This window comes from Leopardus geoffroyi, chromosome B1 (assembly GCF_018350155.1).
Source record: "Leopardus geoffroyi isolate Oge1 chromosome B1, O.geoffroyi_Oge1_pat1.0, whole genome shotgun sequence".
Taxonomy (NCBI): domain Eukaryota; kingdom Metazoa; phylum Chordata; class Mammalia; order Carnivora; family Felidae; genus Leopardus; species Leopardus geoffroyi.
In genome coordinates, this window is record NC_059327.1 from 146,710,298 (window position 1) to 146,728,075 (window position 17,778).

Genomic DNA, 17,778 nt, shown 5'->3' on the forward strand with positions numbered 1-17,778 from the left:
CAACAGAGGAAGCCTTCTCAGAGGATGGGTACTCAGTGGTTCATAAAGTTCACAAGAGATAGGGCAATTGTGAGGGCAGTGGAATGAGACATCTAAGAGTTCTTATGAAGACTGATTTCATTTTTGAGACATTCCCTTTTTGTTAGGAAACAATGTGAATGTGTCATATTCTAGTTGGCTCCAAAGTGTCTCTCTTCTGGAATTCCATGCCACCCTTTTTCATTGCTCTCAAATATGTTCACATACATGACCATATATACATATATATTATATATACATGGATACATAACAAATAAATTACATATTTATATTTATATATTCATATGGGAAGTAAGTCTACTCTCAAAAAGACTATAATGGCTTAGAGTTTAATGCCCCTTAGGTTTTCTTTTTTTAAAACTATCATTTCCCTTCTCAAGCCTTGCAAGTTTTCTAAGGAAGGTGAGATTAAATAAGAGATTATTTGGACTCATCTCACTGACTTCAAATAAGATAAAAATGATGGCACTTGACAGTAGATGCACAAAATGTTTTGATTCTTTTTCTTGTATCAAGGAATTGGTGGCCCTGGAGAGCAGAGCACTAAACATGGTGATGAGACACTAGAATATGGTCTTTTTTACTTTTTTTTTTTTAATTTTTGAGAGACAGCGAGAGACAAAGCACAAGTGGGCAAGGGGCAGAGAGAGAGAGTGAGACACAGAATCTGAAGCAGGCTCCAGGTTCCAAGCTGTCAACACAGAGCCCAACGCAGGGCTCGAACCAATGAGCCATGAGATCATGACCTGAGCCAAAGTCAGATGCTTAACCGACTGAGCTACCCAGGCACCCCTAGAGTATGGTCTTTTAAAAACAATGACAAACAGGCCCAGCGCTGGATGGCAGTGACTCTGAAGTTACTGATGCCCACAGGGATCCTTTCAGAGTCAGTGTGGAACACTGCATGTTGACAAGGTACTTATGTGCCCTGGAACTGATTACTCTCACAAACACTAAATCAGGGTAAGTAGGATTGAGAATTTCTGAAGGAATCAGGCTTTATTAAGAATATGGAATACACCTGAACATGGAGCATTGTTGGATCCAATGAGGGACCCCAAATAAACAACTAATTAATCATGAAAATGTGCAGGTCACAAGTCTCTTAGGTAACAAACCTAGGCAGTGAGACTTGAGTTACAAAAAATTCTGAATGTGAACTCCTAGAAGATTAGCTTTGACAGGACCCAGGTCTGGGGGAGGGGGGGAATGGGATTGGTCATGGTAGTACCATCTTTCCTCAGTGGTCATAGAAATAGAAAAGATTGCTAACCTATGGGGTCAAGAGAAGGCCTAGTGATTTCTGTGTTGATACTAAGAAGATTAGCACCAAGGATGAGAAACATCTCCACTTAATGATCTCTCTACTCAAAATATTCTTCCGTAGGCTCACCTCTACTATTTGATGGTCCTAGCAAAACTATAGATGGAGGCCTGGCCTATGGCCTGACTTTTCTCTACCTACCTTGGTCTGTCTCACACTGTGAAGGACCTTGTATATATACATTAGAACATGTAGCTGCAAGTTCATGTTCTATCCCAACTCCTCCCCACTAAGCAACAAGTAGCTTCTTGGTTACCCATCTGTTCCAGGGGTGCAGAAGTGGTTCACCTCAGAGGCAAGAATTTGGGGATAAGGCCTTCACAGGCCCTGAAACAGCTCAGGGCCGTTTGAGTATAAAATGTGGTTTATAAGAAGGATACATGGATTCTGGTGGCCACCCCCCTTGGTCCTGTAGACTCTTTGCTCAGTGAGAGGAGTATGACTGCATGCCTGAGTGGGGCCCTCTCAAGTGCAGACCCAGAGCAGGGACCTTCATTACCTGTTGCCTACCATATCCTTATGATCCTTTCCCTTACTTCTCTTACTTTTTTCCAGAGTGCAGGAAATTGGAATAATTTGCAATTGCTTTGGAGTTTTTCCATTTCGGTTCTGGAGGTATTTACTCAACAGATTTGTCATCTGCAATGTTTGACAGTGTAAACACAGAGTATGTTCATATTTCAATAGTAAATACATTTTTCAGAAATTAAAAAAATTTTTTTTTCAAAACTTATTGTGAATGATAATGATCAAAGAAGTACATGTCAAGGGAAGTGGAGCACAAAAAAAATGGCTTGGTGAAGGTACACCATCAGGGTCTTTGTGATATGGGCTAGCTCCAACAGGGTAAGCACCTTAGACTGTGAGAGCATTTTTAATTTCATGGAAATCTTTCATGCTTTCTACCCTGAGTAGTAAGTGTAGATATGGAAAGTTAAGAAGGAGGGTAAAATATTCTCTCTCTGCCAATGATCCAAAGTGAAACTGAACCAACTCACAGAAGTTGATTGTTAAAGTCTCAAGAATTTTGCAAGCCAAAGTTGTGTTAAATGCAGTCGTTGTTAAAAATCAACCTATGGAGTGCCTGGCTGACTTAGTCGGCATGCAACTCTTGATCTCGGGATTGTAAATTTGAGCCCCACGTTGGGTGTAGAGATTACTTAAAACAATTTTTTTTAACGTTTTTTATTTTTGAGAGACAGAGAGACACAGCGCATGAGCAGGGGAGGGCTAAAGAGAGGGGGAGACACAGAATCCGAAGCAGGCTCCAGGCTCTGAGTTGTCAGCACAGAGCCCAACATGGGGCTCGAATTCACAAACTGTGAGATCATGACCTGAGCCGAAGTCAGTCGCTTAACCAACTGAGCCACCCAGGCACCCTAGGTGTAGAGATTACTTAGAACTAAAATATTTTTAAAAAATTAACTTAAACAAACTTAACAATTAAGTAATTTGTATTCCGAGCAAAGATAGTAAGTACTAAGACCTCACTAACTACTAATTATTAGGCCACATTTTATTCTCCTCTATGCTCTAAAAGTTATTTATATAAGTTATATGTACATGGTAGAAATACTATAAAATGATGTATTCTGTGTATCCTGTGCTTCTCATCCCCACGTCATGTTCAGTGATATGTCCTAACCAATGAACCCTAAAAGTTCATTGATATGGTGGGTTTATTTCCTATGCTCTGGTGTATATCTTGTAGATCTTGGTCTATTATTATCTACTAACATAATGTCACTGAGATAATGCATTAATGCAATGTTCTACAGAACATCCTGACAGTCGGATCCCTTTGGACTATATTAAGATAGAAGGTAAGAGAGCCCTAGTGTAAGACCATGGGTGTATACTCTTGTTCATCTCACATGAATACAAAGTACTTCTGATCTTCTTTTCTTGTAGGGATAGAAAAGAAAATTTGCTGGATCAACGGCTGCATGCCACATGCCAAAGCTGTGTTAATTTGTCAAGATATCACATTTAAACTGTCACTATTTGCAGATGACATGATACTATTACATAGAGAACTCTAAAGACTCCACTAAAAAGACTCTTAGAAGTAATAATGAATTCACTAAAGTGGCAGGAAACAATACCTAGAAATCAGTTGTTTCTATACACTAATAACAAAGTAGCAGAAAGATTAAGAAAATTCCATTTACAATTGTACCAAAAAGAATAAAATATCTAGGAATAAACTTAGCCAAGGAGGTGAAAGACCCATACTCCAAAAACTATAAAACACTGATGAAAGAATTTAAAGATAACACAAAGAAATGAAAAAATATACCATACTCATGGGTTGGAAGAACCAATATTGTTAAAATGGCTATATTACACAAAGAAATCTACAGATTCACTGCGATCCCTATCAAAATACCAACAGCATTTTTCACAGAACTAGAACAAATGAAATTTGTATGGAACTACAAAAGTCCCCAAATAACCAAAGAAATCTTGAGAAATAAGAAAAAGTTTGGAGGTATCACAATCCCAGACTTCAAGACATATTACAAGGCTATACTAATCACAACAGTATGGCACTGGTACAAAAATAGACATATAGATAAATGGCATAGAACAGAAAGCCTGTTATATGGTCAATTAATCTATGACAAAGGAGGCAAGAATATACAATGGATAATAGGCTCTTCAATAGATGGTATGGGAAAAACTGGACAGGTACATGCAAAATAATGAAACTGGATCATTTTCTTGCACAATACACAAAAATAAACTCAAAATGGATTAAAGACTTAAATGTGAAACCTGAAACCATAAAATTCCTAGATGAAAACACAGGCAGTAATTTCTTTTGACATCAGCTGTAGCAACATTTTTCTAGATATGTCTCCGGTGAGAGAAACAAAAGCAAAAACAAACTACTGGGACTAAATCAAAATGCAAAGCTTTTGCACAGAGAAGGAAACCATCAACAAAATGAAAAGGCAACCTACTGAATGGGAGAAGATATTTATAAATGATATATTCAATAAAGGGTTAATATTCAAAATATATAAGGAACTCATGCAACTCAACACCAAAACAACTATAAATAATCCAATTAAAAATGTGCAGAATATTTGAATAGACATATTTCCATACAGATGGCCAATAGATACATGAAAAGATACTTAACATCACTAAGCATCAGGGAGCTACAAATCAAAACCACAATGAGATATCATTTTATGCCTGTCAAAATGGCTAGACTCAAAAAGACAAGAAATAACAAGTATTGGCAAGGATGTGGAGAAAAAGAAACCCTCGTGTACAGTTGGTGGGAATGTGTGTATTGGTGCACTGTGGAAAACAGTATGGAGGTTGCTCAAAAAAAAAAAATTAAAAATAGAAAACATTCAGCACAACAAAATTGAGGTTTCTTTGCTCCATTTTCATCTGTCATGATCCATGTGGTTTTTGTGAGGATCAGACTTATGGTTTAAATGGATATGATGGGGACTATCACTTCTTTAGGTATTCAAGACTGGAACTGATATCTACTATTCCCCTCAGAATATGGTAATTTAAAAAATGTATTAGCTTTGTTGTAGTGACCCAGTTTTGGACATTTTCACTTATCCTTAACCACTAGGGTAATTCTTACTCCATAGGTCAAGGGATTAATGTGGGGGTTCTGTGAACTTCCAAATATGTCCATTTCTTTTTTTCTTCTTCTTTCTCTTTTTTTTTTAATTTTTTTTGTCCATTTCAATATGCATACAGCTTTTTTAAAAAAATTTTAAATGCTTATTTATTTTTTAAATATGAAATTTATTGTCAGATTGGTGTCCATACAACACCCACTGCTCATCCCAACAGGTGCCCTTCTCAATGCCCATTACCCACTTTCCCCTCCCTCTCACCCCCCGTCAACAGCTTTCAAGGAAATGTCCACCAGGTGGTTCTGTGGCTCCAGTGGATGCACTGTGAACTTAAGCTACTCCATTAGGTAGTTTACAGGTAATGATGTTGGTATGGTATCACATTGGATATCTGGGTATCAGCATCAGTTGATACCCCATATTCAATAATTTTTTTCCATACTCAATAATTTTTGAAACTACCTACTGTTACTCCTTCCCCAATTCATGGTGACCCAAGTAAATGACATAGGCCCTGGTATTTCAGGGTCTTTCATCCTAGGGATCTGGCCTCTCCCTGAATTAATGGGTTCTACATCTGGAGACCTAGTCAGATCTGGAAACTGGGCCAGGGATTGTGACTTTTTCATCGGACAGCTTCCTTAAACCTCCTAAACATTCTTCTTCAATTTTTTGCCGTTATATAAATTAAGCAATATCTGTGTTGGCTGCCTTTGCACCATGCCTCTAGGAAGATCATATATTTTTGACCCTCCCCATACTTCTCCATAGTGTGGGCCACTCCTGGCTACCAACTTGCCACTCATTGCAATAATTGCACCCACTTTGCTTCTGATGGTTAAATACCATCATTTGGCCTCTATTGCTTTGGGAGTTTAGTTCTGTAACAGCATCTCATTCCCCTGCCCTTGTTCTACAGAGGACACCACTACTGAGCTTCTCAATAATGCTGATGTCCCTCTTACCACCGATTTCCTTATGCCTTTGCTAAATGGGGTTTCCTCTGGTCCTCTACAGAACAAATTTGGCTAATGGGGTTTCTAGCCTTTTGTAGTTTATCTACTCTAACATATCTACTTTTCTGAGCATTTTTAAATGTTTATTCTTGAGAGAAAAAAAAAAGAGAGACAGACAGAACATGAGCAGGGGAGGGGCAGAGAGAGAAAGAGGGAGACACAGAATTCGAAGCAGGCTCCAGACTTCAAGATGTCAACACAGAGCCCAATGTGAAGTTTGAACCCATGAACCACAAGATCACGACCCGAGACGAAGTCAGACCCTTAACTGACTGAACCACCCAGGTGCCCCTATATTTGGAGTTTTAGTGTTTAAAGACATAGTACAGCCAAGCGAACTTTCTGTGTTGGTAATTTTTACAATGTACGCTCTCTTCGCATGATTATAACATAATATGTTAGTTATTTCCACAATTACTTGTGAATTCTAAAGCCCTTTCTCTCCAAGATGGAACTAATTTGTGCCCATTTTACCAGTGATAGTTGACTTGTGATTCACTAGTTGCAAGAACAATGGCAGCAAGCCTCAGTTTTGTTGTGGGACAAAATAGTTAGCTTTGCCTGTACAAGGAAAGGAAGTCTACAGGAGGCCACTGAATTTCAAATTACCACTGAATTTCAAAATGTTCGTTTGCATGATTTCAGGTGTATACGTGGGTGTTCTTTTTCTGATATAATTTTGTCTTGTCATTTCATTACAAAGAAGATAGCATCTCAGATTTGGCGGGGGGGGGGAGTCATTTGAACACCCAGTGGCTTATGGCAGCCTAGCATATCTTATTCACAATTCAGAAGGTCAATAGCAAGCCTGTGGGTGCCATTTGTTCCGAAAATCAAGGGGATTAGTTGTTAAATTCACCGTTATATGTACCTAACCAGTTATGGTATTACCAGGAAACCTGACTTCCGGAAGGAGGCTACTTCACAGATTTTACAGCCAAGTACTGTATGGGGTGGGAAGATTACCAAATTCTGGGGTGTCAGCTCTAAAGTTTAACTCCTAAATCACCAGGCTGGCAATAGCTTATCAAGTTTTTCTCTCCATCCCTATGTTGATTTAACAGTAGAAATTATTCTCAAATGGCCCAAATCCAGTCACTGCAGAGAGTTGGGGAGCTACTAAAACTGGCATTTACTACTATTTCACATTACCATTTTCTTTCCTCAAAAATTAGCAGGATTTTGGCTTAATGTTTGGAACCAAACTATACCTGGCATATTGATGATGCTTACCACTTCCCCCTTTTGTATATTTATAAAAGGACAACATATCCTAAGTACCTTCTTTAAAAGATCCTCTGGTATCTTGCAGGTGCAGCCTTTACAGAGGAAAATTTTTAAAAATTAGTAAAAAGCATCTGACAGATGTCACAGCGCTGATTTCACACTCTGCCAATACTAGGAGAGGCTGTTGTAGTGGAGTGAATATCGGATGGAAATGAGGAAGTTAGGAGTTGCAATAATTATCAAAGACTTAAGGTTAGAGGGACAAGTAACTTTGTCCAGTGGCAATCCAATTCCAAATATGTGGGGCCACCTACAAATAAAAGGATATTATGTGTCACGTTTGCAAGATAAAGAATAGTTCTTCACCTGGAGGAGGCATGGAGTTGTATGGTGTGTGGAGCGGACTCCATGGGCTTCTCTAAGCAGTTCTCTAGACCAGAAGGGAGGGGGAAGTTTGGTTTCTGACGTCTAACCCTGGCTCAGTCATTTAAGGGTCCCACTCTTGATTTCCTCTCAGGTCATGATCTCATGGTTGGTGAGGTTGAGCCCAACACCAGGCTCTGCACTGACAGCGTGGAGCCTGCTTGGGATTCTCTTCTCCTTCTCTCTGCCCCTCCCCTGCTCACACTCACTCGCCCTCTATAAATAAATAAATAAACTTATTTAAAACAAAAACAAAGGTGTGTTCTAGCTTTTCAGTTTGCTAGTACCCTAAGCACATGTCTGTAATATATATCCTTTGCCATATTACCTTAAAATGGCCTGCATGTCCGCTTAAAGTACTCTAGAAACTCCAGTGCTACTTGAGATGGTCTGTGCCTCCGTTTTCTTACTATAAAATGGGGAGTAACCACGTACCTCCCTTGTAGGTGGAAGTGAGGATCAAAGGAGCTGTATGTATGCACGCAGGTGAAGAGTGGCCGCCTCAGACAACTGCTCCACTCTTCGGTCTTCCCCTTAAATGCCCTTTTCTTCCGGATGCCCAGGGTCAAGGTGAGAACCTGCTGGGAAGTTGCCCTGAGATACTCTCTTGTGTTCTCAGTGAATTGTATGGCTATTACGGAGTTTTGTTTTTAATTGGAGAGACCATCTTGTATTGTGCAGTTTCTTTCAGTCTTTGGCATTTGTTGGGTAAGTGGTGCTAAGGGTGGGGATTCGCGGGGGAGGAGCAGATCCGAGTGATGGGACAGGAACAGGCTGACAGCTTGATGCCCACACTGAAAAGTTTTCTGTTTTCTGTCTTCCTCCTCCGCATGCCTGCTGTGCAGCTTGGGGAAGAATAAAAGGATAAAGAGAGAGGGACAGTGGCCTCTGGGTTGGGATTGAATGCACAGGAACGTGGGAGGTAATGTGAGAATGAGAAAGGAGAGATTTGGCTGTTAAAAGTCTGCAAAACGAAATTTTAGAAGCATCGCAGCCATTGATTTCCAATATAGCCTGAGGGACCAATTAATCTTGACAAGATTTCCCAGTCAGTTTGGGGTTAACGGATCCTCGTGGAAACCAGACAAACTGGAATCAGTTAAAATTAAATACCAGGCCTCAGGCACATCTGTCTTGCAGTCCTCTACTCTTCAGTGGTGTTTTCTTATCTATCTGTATTATGTCATTGATTATTTTGGACTTATTATATGTCACGGCTGATATTACAGGATCATGACTTCTTCATCCTTTTATTCCCAGCGTATAACATGGTATCTTGCAAATAATAGGGACACAATACGTTTGAAGAGAGAAAAATAAGAGGAAGCTTATGGAAAAGGAAGAGAAAGGAATGAAAAAGGACAGGAAGGCAGGAAGTTGAAAAGGAAGGTAGGGAAGGGAGAAAGAGGGAGGAAGGGAAATGCAGGGCAGTGCTTATTTTTATAGCTGTTGTAAATGACTGCAGACAAATTATTTTCTTAAAGAGCTCTAGGAAAGAGTATCACATAATCTTTCCCAATAATATATTCCGTAGAGCAATGAGCTATTTGAGCAGAGATGTTATGAAGACCATAGATCTTTATATAATTTAATCTTTACTCTGCAAGAACAAGTTTTAGGGGACATAAGAAATGTATTAAAGAGAAGTTAATCTGATTAAATTTAGACAGTACATATATCAAAAAAAAAAAAAAAGCCATGTTCAATGGGGGGCGGGGGGGGGGGGGGAAGATCCAGCAAACATTTTGCATAATGCAGTTGAAATGCTATTGTATTATTCATCAAGAGTCCTTCCAAAGTACAAATATGAACTTTTTACCTATTTGTAATTCCTTGGTACATTGTATAAACTAAACCATTTCACTTTTGTTAAACCAGAGCACCTTTCAAAATTTTCTCAGCCTCTTGAGGTTGATGAATTATTTATTGTTAACCAATGTCGTTGCCAAAAGGAGACATTCTAATGAGATTTTGGAAGCTAAATATGAAAAGCTTCATGATTTTGAAAGAAAATAGTGCCCTTGTGGAGAAGTGGTTTACTCATATTCAATGATTAGCTCATTTCCACCAGCACTCGTTGAAAAATATCTTTAAAAAAAAGTTTGATATTGTAAATATCAGCTAGAGGTAAAATGGTGATTAGAAAGAAAATACAGTTCCCTCATAAATATGTTAATTCAAAATAAGATGTCAAGATTTTAATTATAAAAGAAAGTATGCTGCTCAATTCAAGTTCCCTTGGATACTAGAACAGAACTAATATATTCTAGACTTTTCTGGTGTTTACTTCTAAATTGAATGAACAAACATTAGCGGGCTCAAAAATATCTTAGCAAACTTTTAAGTAGTGTTTGTATCTTTAAAGGTTGTGAACACAAATACCCACTTACAACTCTTCTTCCTTTCCTATTTCAAAGGAGAAACTGGAGGCTTTTCCATGACATGTGACTCCTAGTTATATATATTTTACCTATGGGTACTTCAAGCACCCAGCAGTCCCAGGCACACAAGAAGCATTCAGAATTGTTTGTTGAGTTGAAATTAGTAGTTACACTCAAGAAGTACTATTTAAATGAATAAATGGATGATGACCCATGAGTAGCACCCCTTTCGTTGCCTGCCACAGTTATTCAACGTGCATTAGCAAGGAATATAAAAAATTCAGCCTCGTTCTTGGAGTCTGTTCATATAAATACAAAGTTTCTCTCTTTAAATTCAGTAAGTACCCCAATTTCAGGGATCATAAATATATACTGTATAAAGCAAACAGCATTTAGTGAATGGAAACAGAACACACACTTGGCCTTCACATCAACCATGTGTCTACTTTTCCTAAGTAGAGACTCTTAGACATGACTTTTTACATTCATGGGAAGAAAAGAAATGATAAATTATCATTTTAATAATGGAGAAAAGTCTTTCATTTTCCAGGCACTTAAAGCTTGTTTAATTGATTTCCCTCACACTTTTCAATATGAAATTGGCAGGCGTTAAACATGGGATGTTTCTGTTTAAAGGGATTGTTTTTTTAGGAGTAATAACCAACTGTGTATAAACTATAAGAATGGAAATCATATCTTCCCCGCACTGGTGTATTTGTGTGATGCTATCCTTGAATCCTTCCTTGGAAAGACTTCATACAGGTGGGAATGTATCAGTTTTGAGATACTTGGAAATACTAGTAATTGCCTTAGATGGGGTTCAAATTAAGCCTACCTTAGCAAAAGGTGTTACATTACATATTCAGATTATCAGTAGCAATATTAGTGACTACTGAACACATCCCACAGAATACTAAGCAGGCTAAGACAGGTTCCTTGAACCAAATTGACCGGAAAATGCTTTTTGAAAATGGGCTTAGTTTATACTTTGAGAAGCATGTGTAGAAACATTCTCCTTTCTATTGGCCCGTAAATGTTTCCAGCAAATGACAAAAGAGAGTTTTAAAGAAAAACAATTTAATAATGGGGATGGTGTGTCTATTCATCCATGCTGAAAGAAAAGAGTGAAAGAAAAGGAGAATATTAGAGTTGGGAAGGGCAGTGGAGATAATTTACATGTAGTTCAGCCCCTCTATTTTATAAGTTACCAAAATGAATTCTAGGAAGACGAATGGCTTGCCAAACTTAGTCTGTGGTGAACAGAGCTGGGACTTCAGTTCTGAACTTCATGTTACTTCTCTGTAACAGGACACCTTAAATTAACAAAACCCCAAGCATCTGGATTTTTCAAAGTATTATGTGAAACTGAGGGTGAGATATTTAGTCCTGCTCAGCAAGCGGACCATTCGTCAATGTTCTCATGCTCGTGGTGTTGGTGTTGAGAGAGAAGAGAATGGTGCTATTAAACATGAGTAAACAGAGGTAGAATCAAAGTGACTCTAACACAGACTTCAGGACTGATAGTAGGGTGGATAAGTGGAAAGTATGGCATCCAGTGAAGAAGAGTTAAACATAAAATGACACCATATGTTGTTTAATGCTCAGATAGTAATAAAGAGTTGCATGGAAATAAGTGACACCTAATCAGGATATTAGTTCATTTAAGGGTGAGAGAGAGTGGCTCAATCTGAGAGTGGTAAGTGGAATATTTGATTATAATAATATTTCATTTTAAGCTGGAGATGTCATTCTTTAAACCTGCATGCATCTTAAATATTGTATAATGACTTTATGAAGATTGTGCCAGAGCAGTCTTTAATTTAAGATGTGATTACAAAGGTTAGGCATACCTGTGTTCATAAACATTCCTTTTCCCAGCCCACCATGCAAATCCTGGTTTAACAAAGATATAATATTAATATGTTATTTAAGTTGTCAAAATTTAACATTTCACGTTATCAGCCTAATGTTCAGACTCTATTGAGAGGCCTCTCCTCTGTCTCCCACTGCAGTTGTCACTACCTATTTCCACCAGATTTGTCCCCACCTGCCAGTTTGTGCTTGGGCCCTGGCACTCTTGGCTCACACCCTCACCATCTCCTACAAACTCAGATCAGTACATTATCAATACTTTACTTGCTGGCCTGTCTTCCTTTCTTAATGGTGGGGAGAATCCATTTCTGTGGGTTTAAACTTCTAGTATAAACACTAGAAATGCTACAAACTTCAGATTCCCTTAGCAAGCAATTCCTGCAATGGTCTTCTTGATAGTTTCAGTACATGCACAGTTCAGTAAATTGAGTATTTACAGTTCTGAATGCAAACAATATGAAGATTCACAAATGACTATTCAAGCACAGTAAGTCATGAATTAATCCAATAGGCATGCGTTTGCATTTTCATTGAAATCTCCTCAACTCTCTGATTCAGAATGCCCTATTGAATGAATGCTCGGAAAGTGTCAACTATGTACCAGGGACATCATTAAGCCCTTTACCTAGTTTTTTCATGCCAAGAATAGAGGCTGCTCCTTGTGTTTGCCATCCAGCTCCTGTTTTAATTGAGCCATGTGAGGAAAAAACCAAAATAGAACAAAATTCTTCTTAGGTGCAACCAAATGTCTATCCAGGTTTAAAGATGTTATAATGCAGATTCCTGTCTCAAAAATCTCATGGGCGTGATCATAACGCGTGAGACTATGTGAACATGGTGATGCATGGCTCTCCATACACAGCCTCATGGTGGTCTAAGTTCTCAGGAAATATTAAGGGTACATAGGCAGGAGTGAAACTGGAGGCCAAGTTTGTCCTGAAGAAAAAAACCTAGTTACCAGCATAGCAGTGTCATAAAAGAGACACTAGACCTGATGTCTTAGTTTCTGTATTTCTTCTATCAAATCTAGAATGGTAGCATGTGTCATGAGGCAAGGAAATACCATAAGATGAGAGAACTAGTTTAAATTTCTTTTTTAATTTTTAAAATGTTTATTTATTTTGGAAGGAGAGAGAGACAGAGTGTGAGTGGGGGAGGGTCAGAGAGAGAGAGGGACACATAGAATCTGAAACAGGCTCCAGGCTCTGAGCTGTCAGCACAGAGCCCAACGTGGGGCTTGAACTCACAAACCGCGAGATCATGACCTGAGCCAAAGTCGGGTGCTCAACTGACTGAGCCACCCAGATACCCCGAATGAGTTTAAAATCTTAACTGTGGCACCACAAAGTGTCAGGGTCAGACGTTAGAAACTCCCAGGAGTACATGTTCTGCATTGAGATTATCCACTTAAAAGGGAGGCAAAGGGGATCAGCTTTCCTGATTGGCTCCTACCGATGGCCCTGATGTTAACGGTAAAACCGTAGATGCCCTCATTTCCCCTCTGCTGGTCTCTGAATGCCATTTGTATGGAGACCATTTTCAGCGGAAGCATTCCTCTTTTACGATCCCATATTATTTTGGCTCAGCAGCCTGTGGCATCATAAAAGTCATTACTCAAAACAACGGGTAGCTAAACCACAGAGGCATGGGCTTTTTCACATTGCCAGCTGGGAGAGGAAGTCGAGAATGTGGCCTGACGTGGACTTCTAATGGGATTACGCTGGACAGAAGAGAACATCTCAGTTACCGTCTAACTAGCTTTTTGGCTTGAAAGTTGGGAACATCATTCAGGGGGCAGTAGCCTCTGAGAATGAAAGCAGTATTGCCCTCTGGTTTCTTTAATGTCACCTTTGGCTAATTTTCAGGCAGCAATTATTAATAAAGGAAAGAGAATGAACAACCGAGGCAAGATCCCTGAGAAGCTTCTCAAGGTGTATGTTAGTTGTCAAGTTGTACGTGTAAGGCCTATGAAGGAGTTTCATGATAATGTTAGGAGAGACGGCTTAGAGCATGGAAGATGTGGATTTTTATTCTCAAAAACTGACAATTTTTTTCTTTCAAAATTTGCCTGTTTGTAAAGGATCGATTCCCCCCTCCCCAAGTTTCTATCTTTCCCCTATTGATTTAAAGAGTTATGTGTATATAAGTATGAGCACGTGTTTCTTACTCTGTAGTTGTGGCTCAACACCAAAACACATGCACTAATTTAATTTAGTCACAAGAATAATATATTTCAGTTCTCACCAAAATCTCATGAAGATGTTGATATTATCACCGCTATTTTATAAATGAAATTGACTCAGGGAAGTTAAAGAGGTTGTGTAAAAATCCAGAGCAATTTTGTTAAGCGCTGGGTTGTAACTAAAGGAATCTAATTTTTATTTAGTTGAAATTTGTAGCCTTTAAAGTACCTAGATATTTATATTGAGGCAAATACGTATTCCTCTATATGTTTAGGGGTTTTCTTCTTTTTCTTCCTCTAATGGAAATAGAGCTAAGTAGTGGATGACATGTCTAAAGAATGAATAATTTGAGAGCTCTGTTTTCTTCTTAGTTTCCATCTGTACATGAACAATTTTGTGTCTAAATTTTTTTCAATTACCATTATAACATGAGCATTTTCCATGTTATTACAAAATCTTTGTAAACATCATTTTGTATGATATTCCCTCAAAGAGTTATAATACCAGTTATCTACCCTTTCTCCTATTCTGTAAATGTAAACAGTTTTGAATTTTTCTCTAGCACAAATAATGGTGCACTAAATATCTTAGCGGCTAAGATTTCTTGTGTATTTATAATTACTTCATTAGAACAAATCATAGAAGTAGAATAAATGAGTCAAAGGGTATGAGTATTTAAAAATTATTGGGCTGCCTGGGTGGCTCAGTCAGTTGAGTGTCCAATTCTTGATTTCAGCTCAGGTCATGATCCCAGGGTCGTGGGGTCGAGGCCCATGTCAAACCCCATGTTGGGCTCCATGCTGAGCACGGAGCCTACTTAAGATTCTCTCTCTCTCCCTCTACCTCTCTCCCCTGCTCATGCTCTCTCTCTCTCTAAAATAAATAAATAATAAAATAATAAAAAACATAAAAGTAAAAACTATGCAAATACTAAACAATTTTTCTATGTGCTATAAAAATAACATGTAGGTGTGAGTTAGCTGTGTTACATTATCTGCATAAGTATATATATATATGGCCACATATATATATGGCCATATATACATATATATATGGCCATATATATATATATATATATATATATACACACACACACACACACTATATCTATGTATATATGGATGTATATATACAAAAGATAAGATATATGGGTGTATATAACACAATATATATGTCTGTATTGTATTATCTATACAATTATTTGTACAATTTTACAAATTTGTACAAAATTGCAAGTAATGTTGTCAGTATATTCAAGTTTAAGTAATAGAGTCACATGTTGATTGATAAATGAAATCCATGGAATGTTTCGCTGATATTTCAAAATTTAGAAAAAGGTACTTAAAAAAACTAAAATTATGCTTAATAGAGACATTGCTTCAGATAGGCATCTATAGCATTGAGGACCTATTTTTGATATAATAAATGTCTATACCATATTAGTAAATAAATATGTTAATCAACCACAGAAAATTAAATAAGATTTTAGAAATATTGGAACGCAGACCACATAGTGTTGGGCTACAGAACAGACAATAATTTGAGATGAAGCAAAAATGTTAAAATGTTGATGGGAACTGAACCAATGTGAATCATTCCCTAGCATTTGTGGGCACCCCTCATTCATTATTTTCTAAACATGCACAAAGCAGGGAAATTCCCAGGTATATGATCCTGAAACTGAGCAAACCTAATCACCATATATGAGCTTTAAACTACTAGATTAATGTATTCCAATAATAAAACCAGTTGTTGAAGAACTGTCTTCAGAGATGACATATGTCACAGATATTAATAAATTTAGAAACCAAGAAAATGTCTCAATAAAGTGCCAAATAAGTGACCAAGAATATGAAAATAAGATGGATAACCTAGTTGTACATTTGTTATTTCAACTTGCATGAACTTCAATGAAATTAAATAAAATACTGGTTTCCAGCATTTTCATTCTTCATTTACAACTTCTAGATTTTTCTCAAATTTAGTTCAAAAAGTTATTATAGAAAATCAGACCTGGAAATTATGCTCAGCCCAGGCAACTTAAGAGTGAGTTAAATAACACCCACCAAATTGTCATTCATTGTCAACAAAAAAAATGATGAGATGAATTATTACCAGTATTTGTCTTTATATATTATATATGATTACAGTTATTTAATAAAGAAACTGTTCTTCTTGTCCAGGGAACAGTGCTGTTTTGAATTCTTCCTTGTCCTTTCTGAGACCCCTGAGACTAAACATACCATGTCAGCCTCCCTGCTCTGTACTCCACCATGTTGACAGGTGTCCAAGGACTTTGCTTCCTTTTTCAGGGCACTCCCAGGAAGGAAAGGCAGAGTGTGCCTCAGCCCTTAGATTACCAAACCTTTATGTGTTCAGTATCTCTCCCTACAACAGACACACACACACACACACACACACACACACACACACACACACACACACGCATCCTGCTTCAATGGGGCAGGGTGGAATCCCTCTTTTTCCAAACCCAACCAATATCTAACTCTCCCACTTTGTTTCAGCTCTCCCCCTTTCACCCTTGGTCACTGGAACCCTAACAGATTTCTCTTTCCCTTTCAATACTTTCCAGCTTTGCCTTTTTGTTAGGGACAATGAAAAACATACTTAATGTAACTCTTGAGTTATAAACAAGACTTTCTCTAGGAAATTTCGAGACTCAAGTCCACTATGGAGTGTGGAGAACAGGCATAAATTAGATCCTCACCATCCACATTTTTTCACAATAGACTCAACTTAAATACACTTTAAAGACACACTGAAGTGGGAATACATTTTTCTTGATGATGAATGGGTATCATAAACCGTGGAATTAGTTTCATCAGGCAAGCTCTTTACTGACCACTCTATTTCTACCTCACTTCAAAACCTAACATACCATGTTACACTGCAGTGAAATTGATATCAGGCTAACTTTCTCCTCTACTACTCTGTAAATGTCTCAAAAGCAAGAAGAAACTTTCTCTTATTCATCTTTCTAGGGCGCCTGCCCTTTAAGAACACTCAGTAAATAATTGTTGAGGGAACGAATGAATGGTAGTCTTTTTGATTTCAGTGATGGCACTACCTCAGTTTTACCTTACTGGCAGCTTTTGTGAATCACTGTAACATAGCCAGAAAAACGCCAAGAGGATGGACCAATGATTAGGAGACAAGAGGAGGAGGATTTAGCAATTTTAGTAACAGGATCATATTTTAACTTGTCTTCTCATGAGCAGGTCCAATTCAGGGGTGTTCCAATTGTGGAATGAATTGGTTAGATGTGTGACATTATATAGAAGAATAAATCATCTTTATAGCAATGTCAACAAAGAGCTTTATTTCCCTACCGATTTTTTCATCTATAATATATTAATATTAAGTTGATGTCATAAAATATATCAAGCTATTTTGTCTTTTACAGTTTAAATGATGGCTTCCATACCATTATCATATCTAATCTTAAGAAATATGTTGAAATTTAGGACTTGATAGAGAGATTAAGGTCTTGATCACAGTGACACAGCCAGAAAGAGATAGACTTGAATCAAAGTCATCTTCCTCCAAATACTCTTTCCATCATGTTATAGCTTTAAGACCTTATCATGAAGAATTCAAAGGTGAATCAGGCAAAGACACCCTAAGAAGTATACAATCCACAGGCGAGATCACTGACCACATTTCAAGGAGGAACTTGGA